At 37.7% G+C, this 15,642-nt stretch overlaps 1 long non-coding RNA gene across 13 annotated transcripts in view; it reads left to right on the top strand.

Moving 5' to 3' along the window:
• The first annotated feature begins 2,312 nt into the window (after positions 1–2,312).
• The window catches only part of LOC111098831, a 187,261-nt gene continuing 173,931 nt past the window's right edge, over positions 2,313–15,642 (top strand). For 2 of the 13 annotated variants that reach the window (XR_005369712.1, XR_005369713.1), the window contains exon 1: positions 2,327–2,549. This is a non-coding gene — a long non-coding RNA (uncharacterized LOC111098831). Of the gene's footprint in view, positions 2,869–4,787; positions 4,881–15,642 lie in introns of all 13 variants that reach the window. The other 11 variants (XR_005369711.1, XR_005369716.1, XR_005369717.1 and 8 more) reach the window with 9 other exon arrangements.

Here is a 15,642-nt window from a genome sequence, read left to right on the forward strand (position 1 = left end):
GATATCCCCAAGGAGCTGGTATCTAGCAGCCTCACCGTGTCTTTAGGCTCTCCACTGTTTTATCTCACCCTCTATCCCCCCAGGTAATTCCTCATTGTAATACAGGTCACTGGGTGAAGAAATCTTTCACCAAGTTATTTTCTATTATTAGGAACTTAAAATGATTACATTTTGACAAAAAAAAAAAAAAAGGTTATTGTGCTTTTAATGTCAGAGAACAGAAGCAGCAAATGAAATCGAATTTTTAAGAAAAAATTTAGGGAGGGGTCGGGGGAGGGAAGAAACAGAGTAGGTAATGAAGTGATTATGATGTTCTTTTCAACTAGAGGAAACATAGCCAAAGGGGATTTGTGCTGCTTATGCTGATGTTCCGTGCTTGCTTTCAAGGTGAGTAAGATGTTGGTAGTTGTGTCCAGATAAGAATTTCCAAGAATATTGAATGAGAGGATTCCTTTCATTAGTAAAAAGGCAGTCTTTCCTGCTTGAGAGTGTCCTTTGTTGTGCCCAAGATTGCGAATCCGAGAAACCACCAAGGAGCCGGACACCAAAGCGCACAAGGGTTTATTAGCAAGGTTGAGCTTGGATCCAAGTATACCCAACACAGCGGAGCAGGGTCTTGGACCCCGAAGTGGGTTACAGCTGGGTTTTTTATAGGCTGGTCTAGGGGATTTTCAGAAGGGGTGGAGGAATTTCTCAAGTTCTGTTTACATTCTCATATGGGGCTTTCAAGGGCCTTGAGCTCTGTTCTCATTCTAATATGGGGCTTCCTACCAGGGGTGTGGGCTCTGTTGTCTTTCTGATAAGGGATTCTCTGCTGAGGGCAATTCTGAGCTCTGTTGTCTTTCTGATATGGGATTCCCTGCCGAGTACATTCTGCAGTTTTTCCCATGAAGTTCAGCTCTTATTCACAGGGGCCTAAGATGGCTGTACTTGTGCTAATGCTAAACTTTAGGTGGGATGGCCTTAATTTTTCTCGGGCCTCCACATCCTCAAATAAAATTTGTTGAAGTGGCTTTAGATGCAGATTTGGTTATAGTTTTTGTTGAAAAGCCAAGTCTAAAAAAACACTGAACAAGCAAGAAGATATTTGATGAGTTAAATAGAGGGGGTCTAATCAAGCTGGGTGGCAGGAAGTGAAGTTAGACTAAGTAAGAACTAGTAAATGATTAAACAGGTAGCATTTCTGAAAAAAATCTGATATGTATCTTTGGATTTAAATATTTTTCTAATTTAAATATATGTATATATATATAATTTTTTTAAAGATTTTATTTATTTATTCATGAGAGATGCAGAGAGAGAGAGGCAGAGCCACAGGCAGAGGGAGAAGCAGGCTCCATGGAGGGAGCCTGACGTCTTTTTCTAATTTATATATTACCTACCTTAGTATTTTCAATGATTTTTTTGGTATAATTTATGTTTTACTAAATTGCCTTGTTAAAAGCCAACCAAACAAAAACCATGAGTTTAGAAAAATGCCATCCCTATATTTGCCTGTATTAATCGCCTCCATGAGTTGTTTGGCTATTAGAACAAAAGCGTTTAGGAAGAGACCACTGATATAACTACCTAAGGGATGCAGGAGGAATGAGTTTTCAGCAGATGGGTTGTAAGATTGAACTAATTTATGCCAAACATGGCATCTTCAGCTGACACTGTTCATGCAGGCATGCAAATCGTGACCTTCTGGGACTGATTTCTCTGTTCATGCACTTGCTTTTTTTTGGAGAGGACATTTCCTCTCCACACAAGCTTTGTCTCTACTCAATATTCATTTTTGAATCCTTCCTAGACACCTCTGCCCTGCTGGGGGACTTCACTGGGTCACTCCTCCTGACTGGTCATCCTTTTGTTTGAACCCCGCTGTAATAACATATTCCGTGTACCGGAATTCAATGGACATACAAAAGCAGCCGATCCGTTTGCAGTCTGGGGGCTGAGCCCCTAACTAGGGATCAGGATGCCTGGCTTCTGGTCTACCTCGTGCCTCTACTTAGCCATAGGAGTTGGGTTAGTCACGCATCTCTCCAGCGCGGAAGTGGTGTTGAAAGATGAACTGAAACATTAACAGTTGTAAAAGGAATTTATTTTATTTTATTTTTATTTTTATTTATTTTTATTTTTTTATTTTTATTATTATTATTATTTTTTTTTTTTTGTAAAAGGAATTTAAAAATACATTTGATTTGAGCAGTGCCACACACCATAAGTGGTTAGGAGAGGAAGATGGACAGGAAACAAGGAAAATACCCCAAAAGAGAGAGCGGAAGTGAAGGAAACTCTTCCGGTGTCTACAGCTGAAAGTCCACCTAGCTGTTTGTGATTGGTTGTTTCTTAAGGGGTGGGATTTTTTATGATAGGCTGTTTGTAATTGGTTGTTTCTTATGGGTGAGGTGTCTTTTGTGGTAGGCTGTTTGTGATTGGTTGTTGTCCTAGTCTTTCATTCGAGTGCACCGCCATGGCCCTTTGGACCCCCTGGCTTTAATGGCTTTCTAGTTTATTTAATGGAGAGAACACCAGCTCTTGGGAGTCAGAAATAACTGTGACAGGTGAGGTCAAGGGTGAGAATGTGTCTTGTAAACGAAAGAGTACACTGTCAGTGCAAAGACTGCTCCTTTTCGGCCTCCCTGATTCTCAGCACAAGCCTCCTGGGCCTCCTCGGGAAGCCTCGCGCGTGGGTAGATGCGCTGCCGCCATCTTGATGTGCTCAACGGTGTGGTCTTCTAAGCTGTGCTTTGTAAGTGAAGGTGAAGGCCAGCGGGGAAACGGAGCACAGGAGGAGGTCAACGAAATACGCTTCACTCGCATGTCCCCGGCATCGTGCCTCACAGTAGCTCGGATACTTGGGAGAGCAACAGGGGGATGATGGTAAGACAAGGCTGAGCAAGGGGGGCGGAGAACAAGAATGCACTGATGGCCTTCTGAAAACCCATGAACAGCCAAGGATCACGAGCATACCCTTCCTTGCTTGCGTTACTTCTTTCCATTAGCCACCCTCTTACACGGAAAATAATGGAATGAAAGGAAAAGCAGGGCTTCCGGGATTTTGTGTGCGTGCGCATGCGCACACGTGCATGTGTTGGTGTACGTTCGAGCGTGCATTTCCTTCACCTTTCAGTTCTTCCTTACCCACCTGTTGGCCGCAGCTAGAGTGTAGGGTGTGTGCATAAGGAGGAGTGGTGGTGGGGATCCTCCAAGGGCGTGAGGCTACCAAGACCATTGAACCACACTCAAAACAACAACAACAAAACAACAAAACAAACAAACAAAAAAAAAAACCCAGCTAAGCTGCTAAATGTTACGCTTATTTTATCCGCAATTAAAAATACTAAAAACTAAAAATGTAAAAAAAAAATACCAAAAGTTGATTAAAGAAGAGGTAAAATAAGCCGGTTGAGTCGTTTTTGTGGGATGTTTCTGCCATTCTGGGTGAGAATGCTGTATACCTACCTGTGCACGTGCAAGCTGAGGCATATGAATTGTGTTATTTTGTGACGTGGTATCTTAGTTAACATCCTCTCGTGTTTTTGTTCACGGTGACACTGCAAAATATCAGGTGAATGGTAAAAATTAATAGTCGTGGTCGTAAAATAAATAATTACATTATTTTTGCAAACACTAGGAAAAGTTGAGAGAGAGGCTACAGAAGAAAGGAAGGGAAATATATTTTACTTTGAGAGTAAATTGTTGTTGTTGTTGTTGTTCTTGTTTCCTGCTTATTAAATAAGGTGACCTACATTTCCCTTTTGCACTGGGCCCTGCGAAATCCGGTGGCTCATCCTGTTCACCTGTATTATGTTTATATTGGTGAGGAATGTTTTGGGGAAAATGTGAAGAGCGTAAGTAACCCCTACATGCACGGTTTTGTGAGCACAAAGTGCCCGGTGGAACGCTCAAAATAGAGACGGACACTTTTAATTTCCGCCTTTAACCCATGTCATGGTGTTAACAAGTTTATTCTGTGAGTCCTCTCATGTTGCCTTTTCCTTTGATTCATTTCTTGATATATTTGCTATTTGAGAGACAGTCACCGTCTCGGTCTGGCATTAATCAGTGACAACGCTTAACAGTGAAAAGCTAATGAAGCAGAAAGGATTTTAATTGTTCCTAACCATCTTTTCACTGTTACTAATTGCTTTGTGGGTTTTTCCGTACATCACCTTTAAAAGAATTCTCAAAAAGACAGGGATAAAGAAAGAAAGAAACAGTTTTAAATTCTCACATGCCTTTTCAAGTCATTCTCACCGATTCCATAGCAATAGAAAGAAAAAAAGGAATGTTTTCCTGCAGCTATGAAGACCCCTCGGTGCTAAGTTAGACATTGAAAGTTGTTTCTGCCTCCCTTTTAATCACTCTTTAATAACTCTTTCTATAGAACTTAACGTCTTTAAATCCCATGCTCATATTTTTCAGGTTATTGATTACTGACAAATGAAGAGAGGAACAATTAGGTGTTCCTTTCTTCACTATATTTCAGTTATTCCATTTTATCCCCACCTCTTCTCCTTTCCGGCACCTGTATCGCTGACTCAAGTGCCTGTTATCTTCAAAGCATGTTTGAGACCTGTGTCACAGCTGCAGGGAACCAGGCAGATACTGAACCTTAGAATCTTGCTGTTTTGTTTTGTTTTGTTTTGTTTTTTTTAAAGTGAAAGGGTCAGGAGAATCCACTCTGTTGCCCACTTGGTAGGTCATTCTTAAACTTAAGCTGTTATTTTTATTTTCAAGGGATATAAAATATGCTGCCTTTGATATTATGAAAGGTCCTATTGTTCTTCTGTCAATAGAGCCTGCACTTTGAATTGTATTTCCAGTTGAAGCAGTGATCCATCCACATTCCCTTTCATGATCCACTCTGGGACCAACAGCTGGCCTGAAAGGTACACTTAACTGGGGTGGTGGGTGCAGTTCAGTCTGTGACTGAGAAACAGATTATCCACAAACCAGCTTTATTAGAACCTGATTCTTGTTCTACTAAAATGCTCTACTTTGATATCACCAAACCTAATGGACACTTTCCTGCACTTGGTTAGCTTTACTTTGTAGCATTGGAACACTGACACCTGCTTTTTCTTCCTTTTGGTTTCTAGGTCATCATTTTTTTCTTTTTAATTCTTTCTCTTTCTGATTGTATGTCTTTTTACAGCTGCTTCTTTCCTCTCTCAATTCCTCTTAAGTGTCAGTGTTCTGCAACACTTAATTCTCAGCCCTGTTTTCCTTTTATTCTATAATATTTTCACGTGATGATCTCATTCAAAACCAGGGCTTCAACTGCTAGGTCTAGCCTGTTGACCTGTTTCCTGCCTAGACTTCTTTCTTGAGTTGTTTTCTATATTTTCATTGTATCAATTAGGAAAGTGTCAGCAGTAGGAAATCTGACAAACAGCTGAAAAAACTAGGGCATACTTTTTCTCACCTACTGAATAATAAGTCCAGAGATAGTCCATAGCTTTTGTAGAAGACCTTCTAATCACTAATTGAGCCAAGTTTCATCTGTCTTTCTGCTGTAGAACTGTTAGCATATCAACTTTTGTCCTAATGCTTGTTTCTTCCTGGTCATGCAATGGCTGCTGTGTCTGTTGGCATCACATCCGGAAAGAGAACATAGAGGAAGTGATAAATAGCAAAGTCTTATCTTTTTTTTTTAATTAGAAAGCAAAATATTCACTAAAATTCCCACGTGTTGAGATATATTTCTGATAAAATGTTATTTGGCTATCTGTAACCTTAAGGTAGACTGTAATTATTAAGTTTTGTTCTTCTATGATGGTTCTTGATGGAAATGGGCAAAGGGAATATAGTTATGAATAGCTCATCTACAGTTTGGGGTACGCAATATAGATTTGGCTCATCTATTTTCATACTCGCTATCTCTAACTGGATATTCCACATATACTTTAAACTTAGCCTATAGATTTTGGGGAGGGAAATAGAACTTGGAAAAAGGAATGGCAAATAATAGGTTCCCCATTTTTGTGCTTTTAGTCTGGGGATGAAGTTCATGACTTGGTGTAGGGCAGTTGAAACTTCCATAGAAAACCTATTGGCTTTATGACCAGAGGAATAGAAGAGCCTATGGCAAGAAAGGAAAGTAAGGGGAGAGAGCCAGAAAATGGAAGCTCCAGGTGTGTGTGGAAACTCATACTTAGAAAATTATAAAAGATGATGGTACATATGATTTTGTAAATTGTTTTTAGCTAAATTTTGTAGAGTGTTGCTAAAAGGGTCCAGAGAAATTCAAGGGATCGTGGGAATAATTTTAAGAGTCAGGTAGACTTTCATAGAAATTGTAACACTGGGCAGCCCCAGGGGCACAGTGGTTTAGCAACACCTACAACCCGGGGTGTGATCCTGGAGACCCAGGATCGAATCCCACGTCGGGCTTCCTGCGTGGAGCCTGCTTCTCCCTCTGCCTGTGTCTCTGCCTCTCTCTCTCTCTCTCTCTCTCTCTCTGTGTCTCTATGAATAAATAAATAAAATCTTTAAAAAAAATTGTAACACTAACTGGATTCTGAAGGATCTGGGTTATTTTCCCAGAGCAGGACGACAATGGTGCATGTCCAACGAGCCATCAGAATCAATAAAACTGTTTGCCCCTGCATCTTAAATCTTAGAGAGAACAGTATGGGGACTCCTGTAGATATTTCTAGAGGGCATTTGGGAAGTCTTCAGAAATAATAAGTGCATGAAGCCTATCCCTACACTTCTAGACAGAGAATGATAGAAGCATCTGATTAATTCTCTAATTAGTGACAACGTAAATGCACTATAACATTAACAAGCTGCTGCAAGGTAGAAGAAGCAAGGTAAGAACAAAGGAGAGCATGAGAGAAACACTGAACAAGCCATTTCTTTGTCAGATAGAATGGGTGCTGATGGTAATGTGTGAACTCCTCCTCAGTGTGAGGCTGGCCTGGACCACGCTTGTAAAGATAGACTCAATGATGCTAACAATGAAAGAAGATTCGAGTTGCCATCCACTGCAGGTGAAATGTAGTTGGAGTTTGTATCTAACTAAATTAATCACTTACATATCTGCTAAATCAAAAAACATGAACAGTCCTCACAATAATATAACAAAATCTAGAGACTCCATAACACAGATTCTGTGATGCTCAGAATAAAATCCATTTTTGCTTAAAATATGAAGAACTAGGAAAATGTGACCATTTTCAGGGGGAAGAAACAATCAGCTGAGGTGAAATTCTGGGTGATAAGTATTTTAAAAATTTTTTCAGACAAGCTTTAAGAAGTTATTATAAATATGCCCAATTCAGTAATGAGAGAAAAGATAGGCTATCTCAGAAAATGAATGGAAAATATAAAAGCAAAAAGGGAATTTGAGAGTTGAAAAATTTAGTATCTGAAATTTGAAGAAAATTGGTGCATGGATTTAGTAGCACAATAAATGTGATAGAGCCAGTGAATTTGGGAAAAATAAACCCTAAAGATGAGATATTAAATACATTAAAAATAGAAAAGTCTTAAAGACTTAGTTGATTTCAACAAATTTAAAATATAGATAATCAGTATAGAACAAAAGGAGAAAGAGAATGGATCAGAAAAAGATATTTAAAGAAGTAATGCCCAAAGAAGGACTTCCCAAAGTTCTTGAATGGACATGTCATCCCTATGGGCAAAATAGGTTGGCAGGTAAGAAGGGTACTGTTAGATACTCTTTTAATACTGATGAATAATTTAAACATAGCAAGAATAGATGAGATAAGGATGGTTTCCCCCAGTAAAAGGGAATGATCCTTTTCTCAGGTGCCTGAGACAGTTTACAGACCCAGAAGCCCTGACTAATGAGTAGCAGTGTCTATAGGGGAAATGATCCTGTAAAATTATTGGCATACGTAAATTGTAATGATGCCCCCAAAAGGACCTATAGCTATTTTCTTGGGGAAATGTACCCTGGGAAGAGAGGAATATTCAGACATTTTGAAGACTATTAGACAAAGAGTTTAGGTTGGCATTGATATCTGAAAAATGGAAGGGACATCACTGGTCCATATGAGTAGAAACTTATGGAGACCATGTAGTAAATGGACTCTGGCCCAAATCTGGCTTATAAATTATAGTAGGTCTACAGGGTCCATATACTCAATCAATGATCATTCCCCTGGTCTCTGAATATATAATGGGAGCAAAACACAGTATCTCATCCTTTTTGTATGTGTGTGGAAGAAATTGGCAGAAATTGGTGCCATCTTTAAGAATCTCAAGCATGCAAGCGTGGTATTATCTATTGTATTTCTGTTTATCGTTCTGGCTCCTGCAGAAATCAAAAGGATATTGAAGATTAACCATAGTCTTAACTATGAGCTTAACCGAGTCATAGTCTTGATGACACCTACTCTGTTAGACATGTTACATATTACTTGAGCAGATTAATATGGGTAAAGGCTTGTGGTTCACACTCTTTTCTATTCCAGTCAGTAAAAAGGAGGATAAAACAGTTAACGTGAACATGGAACAGACAAAAATATACACTTAGACTCTTTCATGTCTAAGATTTCTTGGATAGGGTACAAAAATGTGAACTATAAAGAAAAGGAATGAATTGGATATTACTAAAATTAAAAAAGTTTTGTCCTTTGAAAGACACTTAAAATGAAACTCAAGATGAAGAATAGAGAAAATATTCACAGTGATATATTTGACAGAGAACTTAAGTCCAGAATAGATACAGAAGTCCTATAACTAGATAATATGACAAACATATCCTCTTCCCAACAACACAGATAATTGGTTAAAATATTTGAACCAACACCTCACCGATAAAGATACATATATGGACAAAAGCACATGAAGAGGTGCTCAACATCTTTAGTTATTAGGGAAATGCTAATTAAAACTACAGTGAGATACCACTACCCACACCTATTAGAAAATTGATAATACCAACCACTGATGATGATGTACAGCAGCTGGAATTCATACATGTCTGGTACAAATGTAAAATCATAGGGCTGCTTTGGAAAACCTGAGATTTCATAAGATGTTAAACATAAACCTAGCATATAAGGTGGATATTCCACACCCAGGTATTTTTATAGCAGCTTTATTTACTTAGCACCGAGTGAAAACAACCCCGCTTGTTCCTCAGTAGCAAATCCAGCTCATCTTTAGAGACAATGAGCAGTACCTTGATAGTTGCCTGGGGCTGGGTTGGGAAGGAGGGAGGGACAAATTACACAAGGATTCACAGAAATTTGGGAGGATGGTAGAAATGTTCTGATCTCAATTATAGAGGTAGTCATGCCGTTTTGCATGTCTGTCATAACTCATTGTATTATATACTTCAAATGAGTATACTTTAATATACACAAATTATACTTTAAATTGATTTTTAAAAATATACTGTGATTTCCAATATATTTAGGTTTAAGGCCAGATTCACTGGTTAACCTAAAAATTCTTTTCAATTCAGCTCCACAGCTAATTGCTCTTGCCTCTACTGCTGGCACTCTTCCATATGAAGCACAATTACTTAACGCTTTCCAAGCGCATCAGGCTCCTGCTGTCCAGAGCTCCTCTCCTTCTTTTTCTATCAGCATAACTTTTATTGATTCTTTAAGAATCAGCTCATGCATAGTCTTCTCCAGAAAATCTTCACTGGTTCCTTAGTGCGAGTTGAGATGACTGTCAGGGGTGCTTTCATTGCCAGCCCACCACCACCAACCCACCCCGGCCCACAGCCATGACCCTCACACCTCTCATGTGACAAGCTGTGTTGTTCCTGTTGCCTTCCTTCTTAGTCTCCTCATTAGACTTTAAATTCTGTAAGGACAAAGACTGCACTGTAGTCATCTTTCTATCTTCAATGTCTGGCATAGAGTAGATATTTAGGTATTTAATAAATACTTGCTGAATAAATTATTGATATATAAAGATCGAAGGTTTGGCATTTTACATTGTTACTATTTGCAATTTCAAGGCAACAGGACAATGTAAGAAACTTCTGGAAGGAGAGGCTCATGTCTGAATGTTGTGGAAAGTAACAGAATTGCTTTATGACCTCTGCTGCATTCTTCCATATGCTTTCTTTTTGTACTACAGAACTACTCTGTTGGTAAAAACATGAAATAGAAGTTGATTATGGTTCCCTACTTAGAGGTACTGTTCTTTTTCACAGCAAAAGCTCACTGTCAAGTGGCTTCCAGTTCTTCAGAGCACCCTTTCATCATGCTGAAATATGAGTGGCCTCCTGTGTCTTCTCTCCCTAGGCATTGCTCTGATTTTCCCTGGTTCTTGTCTGTCCCATTATGCAGTCATTTCTACGCTTGTTTGAAATGTCATGCTTTTTTTTTTTTTTTTTTTTTTTAATCAAGGTTGCTTAATAAAAAAAAAATAATGGTAAGATTTCAAGCCTGATACACATGAAGAGTGGTGCCTGATTAGGCTGAGAAATAATGTGTTTTGGAACCTGTTGTTGATAACATTTTTTAGGAGCTTAAGAATTGCATAAAATTGTAGTAACCTGTACATTTTTAGGATAGCCAAGGAAGGCCTTTTGGTTGCTGGACATGATAAACTCTTGGTTTCCAGATTTTATCCTAGAAGACACAATAACTGTAGAAGGAAAAGGTGCTAGGATTATATCTTTCTTGTGTCTTTTATTTATAAGCTGAAAATGTTTTCTCTCCTTCTTCTTGATACACATTATTTGTTTCTTTCTCTACCTATATCCAAATTTTTAATGGTACTTAAAAATATTTTTTTCTTTCTTCACATTCATCTGTCTTTGCCTCTTTCTTTCATATTCTTCTCTCACTTTTTCTCACAGGGGCATCCAAATGAAGAGCTCTTAAAGATTTTGATGTACACTACTTTTTCTTGGGTGGCTCATTTTTAAATGTTTTCTGAAGGGTAAAAAGAAAAAAAAAACATTATTATGGTTGTTAAGAATAATAACAATAGTAATGACTGTTAACATCAACAACAATAATATAATTATTGGCATTATTTACCTTCTTGAAGGGATGATGGGAATACTTTAGCCCATTACCTTATAAAGTGTTCCTTTGAGGGAATGCTCAAAAAAAAACTGTTTCTCGCATTTTGATTAGCATTTGAGTAAAATACTATTTAGACCAAACACTGTTGTGGACTTCTATATATATTTGCATTGAGAATATAATCCACATGTGCCGATTCTTGGATACTGCTGTATTAAAATATCAATGACTCAATTTTTCCCCTTTGAAAAAAGTTTCAGATGACAATTTCAAAGCCTTTATTTTCTAAGGTTGTTTGAATGTTTCTAACCAACTCAGTTCTCTACATTGTAAATACACACACTGCACTATTTAGTGTAGGACCACTTGTCTACCTACCCATCACTCCCATTTGTGACAGAACATGGAAAGGTCACTGGAGTTACTTTTATGGTAAACTGGAATGAAACTTTTAATAAATCAACTAAATTTAGATTCTTCCCAACTACCAAAATGATAAACTCCTTTTGCAGAAAGGATAAAAGGTGCAACAGAAAAAGCTTCACGTACACTACACATTTTTCAGGATGTTTAGAGTTGTATAAATTTGCTCTATGGAATATTTCTGTTAACTTGAAAATGTAATTTTATTCCATTACAGAATTAGAGATAAAAAGATGACCATTTAACCTTCTCATGTTCATAAATAACATAAGATTTGTTTGCAGAGTAAAATTGTTTCTAAATTAAGCAAAAGATGAAAATGTGGCACCAAAATAAAAATACTTTCCTTGCCACTTTGAACACAGAAGCTCAAATATCCTCATGCATAGAGCACAAATGAAAAGGAAATAGGCTTTACCTGAACTGTCGATTACCCAGCTAACCTGAAGATTAAACTGAGCATTCATTTAAAGGAGGAAAAGAATCTCCATGACCAGATCAGATGAGAGGGTTTTAGGCAGCTGGTGAGGTTACATGGGTTAAGTCACAAGCAAATAGATAGGGATGGCCTAGCTATTAGGGCATAACAATAGGAGCTTGTCTAGGACCAAGAGGAAGAAATGTAGCCAGAGACTCAGTCATCTTATGAAGAAACAGAAATAAATTCATTAAATGCAGGAAAATACAGGGCAAGTGACAATTTAATTTTAGGGGTTACTGACACACTTGTAAGCCTTCATCAAGTGTGCATATTTGAAGGTGGATTATTCATAGTTGGAGACGAAATGTTACGATACATTAAAAAAAGTTCAGTGTTTAATTAAAATAACATGTACATACTGATATTACATTTAAAAATGATAAAGTAAAAGGCATCAAACATTATTCCTAGGGACTCTTCATTTTATATTAGAGTAAGAACTGAGACCGTCTCAGGATTTATACATTCATCATTTTTTTAAAAATTTATTTACATAATTGTCCCGCTATCTTGGATTTTTTACTGACATTTTCTGTTTCGGTGTGTAGGGGTTAGATAATAACAGTGGCTTCTGAATCTTGGAAAAGTGCCAGAGGCCTCTAGCTCCACAGGAGAAATTAACTCCCCCTCCCAGTGTCCTACCCCCAATCCTGGTTTTAAATTCAGCCCCTTGTTCTTTTCTTTGGAACTTAGGTGACTCAGAACTGAGAAACTGTTGCCTCTCCTCTTAGTCGTTCTTTATTTAGCCATTACACACCGAGCACCTGCTCTGTACCAGGAGCTGTTCTGGGTTCTAGGGAGAAAATACGTCAGGGAGATCCATCCAAGAATAACACAAAGCTAATTTCAAATATTACTCTATGCTGTGGAGACAGTAAAGCATGATGACATGAAAATGTGACTGGCTTCAGGGATAAGAAGACTTTAGATTGAGAAGCAAAGGTTTCTCCAAAGAAATGAAATTTGAGCTGTTTGTCTGGCACCCCGAACAGCAAGTGAAAAGGCCCAGTGTAGGGTAAACTGTATGATCAAGGACAGAAGTAAGGCCCGTGGAATAGAACAAAGGTATTAATAAGACTCAAATGATGCCAGAGAGGTAGGGAGAATGTAGTTCATGGAATTGCTGATAGGCCATAAGGAATTTGAATTTTATCATAGGTATGATGAGAAGCCATGCTTTGTTGCTAGTGTAGAGATGGTGCTTAGCTTAATCAAGGTTGTGGTGTATTCTGATTTTTTTCTTTAAAGATGGATTGGAGAAGGGCAAGAATAGAAGCAGAGATATACTGGATGTGACTGAGTGATTCAAGGGCAGGATGTTAGTAGAAGTTAGTATGAGAGGAGATAAAATTGAACCATGTGGAGTATGCTTGAGTGGGCCTTTACTACTTGAAGGCAAAACAGGTAACCACCTACAGAATTTGGTTTCAGTACTCGCAGTGATGTTCAGTATTTACTCTTTCCCTTGTGGACTGCAAGTGATGAGACAAAATCTATCATTAGTCATTTATTGCTTGGACTAAATTCTTCCTTTCCAAATGCAAGTAATTTTCTTGTTGTAGTAAGACAGTAAAGGGGGACACCTGGGTGGCTTAGTGGTTGAGCGTTTTGGCTCAGGGCATGATCCAGGGTCCGGGGATTGAGTCCCACATTGGGCTCCCTGCAAGGAGCCTGCTTCTCCCTCTGCCTTTGTCTCTGCCTCTCTCTCTCTCTCATGAATAAGTAAATAGATCTTTAAAAAAAAAAAGACAGTAAAGAGTCGCCTGGGTGGCTCAGCAGTTGAGCATTTGCCTTTGGTTCAGGGTGTGATCCCAGAGTTCCAGGATTGAGTCCCACATTGGGCTCCTTGTGAAGAGCCTGCATCTCCCTCTCCCTATGTCTCTGCCTTCTCTCCATGTCTCTCATGAATAAATAAAATTTTTTTAAAAAGACATTAAATGTAATAATCACAGCATTTCATATGTATATTAGAAGATTCCCTTCACTAGAAAATAGCAGCTTGGTTAGAAAAGCAAGACAGACACAGAGGAAGATGAGAAGATAGCATCGCATGTTCTTGATCCATTGATTGGCAACTGCTATATTGATTTTTTTTTTTATTGTCTCCATTGTTGCACTACATTTTAGCTACTGAGAAAATGTTTGTTGACAAATATTCCTGTGTTCTCCAGCATTCTCATTTTAGTCCAATCCTCCCATTTGATAAGCACATGTGGCTTTTTCTAGAAGCCTACTTTTGGATGTTCAACTTCACATATGATGAAGCACTAGATTCTGTTTTCTGAAGGGTAATCAAAGATGATGATGGTTTTGGGAGATTGGTTTATATTGAATTCCTTTGAGTTTCATCACATAATATTTGGTCATCTTGCCATATTTTGAGAAGGTATCATATGTTTTCCAAGGCACGGCTTGACAGAACAGCAAATTTAACAATGAGAGACATAAACACCGGTCAAAAGCAGGGATTCAGTCAGTACATCAAATAGTATTTTTAAGCATCCATATGGGCAAACATACCAGGTCTCCTGTAGACTATAAGGCTGAAAGAGTCTACATATATACCTACAAATTCTAGGACACAATGTTACATAAGGTTTTGTAAATTGATTGATACAAAGTATTGCTAGAAGGGTTCAGAGAGAATCTAGGTACTCTGGAGGTGATTATAAGACAGACTTTCTTAGAAATTGTAGCACTTTTAACTGGATTCTGAACAATCCATGTTATTTTCCCAGAGAAGGATGACATAGATGCATGACCAGTGAGCCATCAGATCAATACAACTGCTGGCCATTGTAGCTTCAAAGTTAGGGAGAACAGTATGGGGGCTCCTATAGACACTACACTCCTAGAGGGGAAGTGTGAGTCCCAAGGGCATTTGGGAAGCTCTTTAGAAATAATAAATGCATGAAACCTATACCTACACTTCTAGACAGAGAATAAAATATATGATTAACTCTCCCTTCTTTAATTAGTGACAATGTAAGTGCATATAATAAGTTGCTAGAGTGGAGGATGCAAGATAGGGTCAAAGGAGAAAGAAAAGAGAAACTTTGAGTATTGTGTTTCTTTTTCAAAATGTGTGGTTACTGATAATAATGGTTTATCTTTGTTTTCCTTCTTTTGTTAATCATTTGGATTTTAAATTCTTTTAAAAGAAATGGTGTGTGTAGTTATATACTATTTAAGAGAATTTAACAAGGTTTTAGCTTGTGGCACAATTATGCAAGGCTAAGTGTAAAATACAAAAAGAGTACTTGTTTCAAATTGTCTAGACTCTGATGAGTATGTTCAGTAGAACACTTATTTTTAGTCTGGTATAAATTACATTTTTTTCCAAGGTGGCTTCTTGTTGTAGTCTATGATAAAGAATGGGGGTGACAAGTAGGTCAGCTTTTTCTGTATCTGGGTGAATACCATTTGTTCTGTAAGCTTTTCATAGAATTTATTTATTTATTTGAAAGGAACACATATAATCAGGTACTTTTTCTACACTGACATAAAAAAAGAATAGTTAAAAAACTGTATACTGGTGTAATTTAAATAAAAATAATTGTATTATGATGAAAAGAAAACATATAATAATGTTATTTTAATATTTCTCAAATAGAAACATTAATTGCTATGTTAGAAAACAGTCAACAAATTTTCTCTATTCTAAGCCAAGATAAGTAATCATTGGTTTTACTATGTGAGAGCCAACTGGAAAGTCTATCCTGGTTAACAGAAAAACAGCTTGTTATAATTGTTATCTTTATAAAAAACATACTTATA

Source organism: Canis lupus, chromosome 14, assembly GCF_011100685.1.
Source record: "Canis lupus familiaris isolate Mischka breed German Shepherd chromosome 14, alternate assembly UU_Cfam_GSD_1.0, whole genome shotgun sequence".
Taxonomy (NCBI): Eukaryota; Metazoa; Chordata; class Mammalia; order Carnivora; family Canidae; genus Canis; species Canis lupus.